This window comes from Coenobita brevimanus, chromosome 90, assembly GCF_032717465.1.
Source record: "Coenobita brevimanus isolate Jiangsu-jjx chromosome 90, ASM3271746v2, whole genome shotgun sequence".
Taxonomy (NCBI): Eukaryota; Metazoa; Arthropoda; class Malacostraca; order Decapoda; family Coenobitidae; genus Coenobita; species Coenobita brevimanus.
The window spans coordinates 39,646,005-39,650,105 of NC_137043.1; the positions used below are offsets into that span (position 1 = coordinate 39,646,005).

At 45.6% G+C, this 4,101-nt stretch overlaps 1 non-coding gene across 1 annotated transcript; it reads left to right on the forward strand.

Annotated features, from left to right (window-relative positions):
- Positions 1–2,522: 2,522 nt before the first annotated feature.
- TRNAV-UAC (transfer RNA valine (anticodon UAC)) lies at positions 2,523–2,595 on the forward strand. The gene has a single exon. It is a non-coding gene; the product is annotated as a tRNA-Val (tRNA).
- Positions 2,596–4,101: the final 1,506 nt, after the last annotated feature.

Below are 4,101 nucleotides of genomic sequence, written 5' to 3' on the forward strand. Positions count from 1 at the left end.
GGATGCCGGTGTGGGTGTGGCTGTCTGCTTGTGTTCCTGTGTGGGTGTGGAAATTACTGCGGCTGTGGGTGTCTGTGTGGGTGTGACTGGCGTATGGGTGGGTGAGGGTGTTTGTATGGGTGTGTGTATCTGTGTCGGTTCCTGTGTACGTATGGAAGTGAGCGTCTGTGCGGGTGTCAGTGGATCTTGTGTGCGTGTGGGTAATGGTGTGGGTGTTTGTGTGGCTGTGACTATTGATGTCGATATGAAAGTGGGTGTGGGTGAGGGTGAGAGTGTAGATACAGTCTGAGTGGGTGTGGGTGAGGGTGGGGTTCGTGCCGGTGTGTGCGTGGGAATGGGTGGGAAATGGGTGTGGGTGTGAGGCCCATGAATGAGAGACAGTAGGGTGGGAATAGAGTGGGTGTGGGAGGAGAAAATGGGTAGGCCGTGGGTGAGGGTGTAGGTGTGGGTAGAAGGGATATGGGTGTAGGTGTGGGTGGAGGAAGGGATGTGGGCATAGGTGTGGGTGAAGGTGGAGGGAGGGGTGTGGGTGTGGGTGATGTGGGAGCCCATGACGAAGTGAAGCGAGTAGAAATAACTAGAGGAGCGAGCAGCAATTGTAGATCCACGTGGGCCAAGAATGGAGCCAAGTAGAGGAGCTAGAAGGAGGAGAGAGAGTGGGGTGAAACAATGAGGGAGGGAGGGGGCAGGGAGGAAGGGATAAGAGAGGGGGAAAATGAACAGTACAAGTTGGGGAGAGCGTCTGAGAAGAATATAGGTGAAGGGACGAATAGGGGTAAAAAGGAGAGGGGAGGGGGCCAAGGAAAGGGGAGGGGAAGCTGACGACGGGTAAGGAAGAAACCTTTAGGGAGATAAGAGAGGGGGAGAGAGGAGGGAAGGGGAAGAAGGGAGGGATAGGTGGGGAGGAAGAGGGGTGAGAGAGAAGAGGGAAGGGAAGGGGAGAGGGAAAGGGGGGTTACGAGACGGAGTGGGAAGGGGGTATTACGTGAGAGAAGGGGAGGGGTGGAGGGGGGAGAGAAAGGAAGTGGGGAAGAGAGGTAGGGGAGCGACAGAGCAGGGAGGGAGGGGGGGAGATAGTAGGGAACGAAACCAGTGCCAAGAAAATCACGTGGATAAGAGGACAGGTTAAAGGTAGGGATGAACAGGAGTACAAATGGGTAGAGAGTAAGCAGAAAAGAGTAACTGAAAGAAATATGAATAGAGGAGGAGTAGCAATGAGTAAGTGACGTAAGAGAGGAGTGAAAAGGGGGTATGTGTGAGTAAGAGAGGAGTAAGAGTGGGTAACTAAGAATATTTAAGCAAGGGATGTGTAAAAATGAGTAACAAACGAAGGGAAAGATAAATAAGAAAGGAATTCAGGCTAAGAAATGAGAAATGACGAGAATAAAAACAACGACGAAAATATTAACCAAGATGAACGAATGAGGACGAAAACAGAGTAACAGGGGACGAATAAAGATCAGTAAAGTACGAAATGGATGGTAATTAACTATAGACGAATAAAAGAAGCTTAATAGACAGGTAATAGAGGAAATACGAGGGTAAATAAAAGGGTGGAGTAAGACAGCGAGACACACACACAACACTAGAGGTAGAGGCCTCGCTGGCGACTGGGTATCTCTCTTGGCTTGCTGTCTTTCTCATGCCCACACCCCCCAACTCTCTCTCATGCCCACCCCACCCCCTTCTAGTTCTTATTTCGTTCCCCCTTTCTTTCAATTTATCCCTTTTCGCTCCATTCTGCCTCCCTGCTCATTCATTTTTCTCTCCCTCTTTCCTTGCTGTCTCTCTCATGACCACCCCCCAACTCTCTATCTCTCTCTCATGCCCACCTCCCACCAGTCTTGCTCTCCTTTCACCCTCCTCTCTTTCTTTTTATCTTTTTTTGTTCCCTTCCCTCTCCTTTCTCATCTAATCTCTCTCTCTCTTCGTTTTTCTTTTTTATTTCTCGTTCATGATTATCTCATTCTTCTTTTGGTTCCTGTCTTTCTCCCCTTTCCTTCCTAATTATATCCTTCTCTCCCCTCCTCCTCCTCATCTCTCTCCCTTTATTCTAGTCCCATTTCACCTCTTCCCCATCTCCTTTTCCCCCTTTCCCCTCCCTATCTTTCCTTTCACCTCCTCCACTTTCCCCCCAGTTTACCTTTCCACTTCCTCGCTCCCGTTTCTCCTTTCTAACTCCATTTTTCCCTTCCCTATCTCTCCTCCTACCTTATTTTGGTAATTCTCTACCTTTCTCTCTTTCTTATATTCATCTCAACATTATTTCTCTCTTCTCTTCGTCTTAGGTCCATCTTTCAATCTACTTTTCATCCTCATTTTATCCTGTCTCTCTCATCTGAGCACTCTTTTTCTTTCCCTAAATTCCCATTCATCTCTTATGTAATTCACCTTCTCTACTGTTCCCCCAATTATCTTATTATTTCTTTATTCCTCTTGGTTCTATTTTATCCATCATTCTAAAACATTCGCCCACCTCACTCCCTGTTTCAACCGGCCATCCCTCCATCTCCCTACTCACCGCTCTCGTAGTGTAGTGGTTATCACGTCTGCTTTACACGCAGAAGGTCCCAGGTTCGAGCCCTGGCGGGAGCAGATGTTTTTCCTACCTTGTTTTACATTATTTACGCTACTATTTGTTACCATGCGGTTAAATTAGGAGAACACAGGCCGACAGAGATGACAGTGGAGGTTCAAGTTCGAATCCCGGCGGGAGCAAATGTTTTTACCGACATATATTTCATAATTTATTGTTATTGTACGGTTTATTAATGAACAATTAGGCTTAAATAACAGGTAATGGGTATTATTAACAATTTCCATGAATCCCTTAACCAATGCTGAATTATTTTTTTTACTTTAATACTGATACAACTCTCAAGATAATTTTAAAAAAACTGGAAAATGCCTCTCACACAGAAGGACCAATAACTAAACCATTTGTACACTAACTTGGCCCAAAATTACAATCTCTCAACCTTGAATATTGAGCTGCAACAATGGGCTGACACTGGAATATGGTGCTAGTCACGAAGAAGTGTTATAGAATAGTCGCAGAGCCGTTGTAATGAGAAAGAAAGTGCAAGAGGACGAAAATCTCCTCCAAGGTGAACGAACTACTGGAGAGAGAGAGAGAGAGAGAGAGAGAGAGAGAGAGAGAGAGACCTGACAAGAATCAAGCCAATGTGCTTCTTTTTGTATCACAGTTTAATCAACAGGGCGTAAGATGGTGCTGAACGACCCTATTTATGATACGATGATGTTCAAGATGAGAAGCCAGAGGTTGGGTTAGGTTTACAGGAAGGACTATACCTGACAAAATCATCATCATCACCACTATCGTCACCATCATTATCATTACCCACGCCTCTTCTCCCTCTTAAGGATGGAGTGAGAAACGAAAACGAAAGGAAAAAGGCTAAAAAAAATGGAAACTAGACTGAAATGGAAAGAAGGAATGCAGTGGAAGACCAAACGCTGGAAGGTAGCAAAACAGAATGATGGAATGTTACTGAGATGAGGTGGAAGATGACAAGAGGGAAGGAGGCTGAGAGTGGCATGACAGTGTGTAGTCAAGAGGAAAAGAAAGTAGATTAACACCAGAATGAGGATACTGGTGGAATGAGGAAGTACAGTTAATATGCTGGAAGACGCAGAAGAGAATGAAAAAATGGAGTTAAGGTTGAATATGCTGCTGAGGTGCAGGGAGGGTCAGAGTGGCATGACAGTCAGCACTTAACTGGAAAAGGATAAACAAAAGGTGGAATGCGGATTGGGGTGGAATGAAGGACGGCAGTGGAGGATGTCGATTTTTTCATTCTTTTTTTGCATAACTCCTGGTGAACTCGGGTGCACACACACACACACACACACACACACACACACCACAAAAACAGTCGTCCAATGCTTGTTATGAAGGAAGATCAAAGCAGGAAGAACAGACGTAGCAAAAAAAAAAAAAAAAACTGAATACTGACGAGACAGGTGTGGCGTGATTGCAACACCTTTATAATGATGCCACTCTAGCGTAAACTCGAAGGCAAAATTCCATCTACCACTACTTCTGTTTCTCATTCTCCCTTGCTGGTTAATATTCCTAAG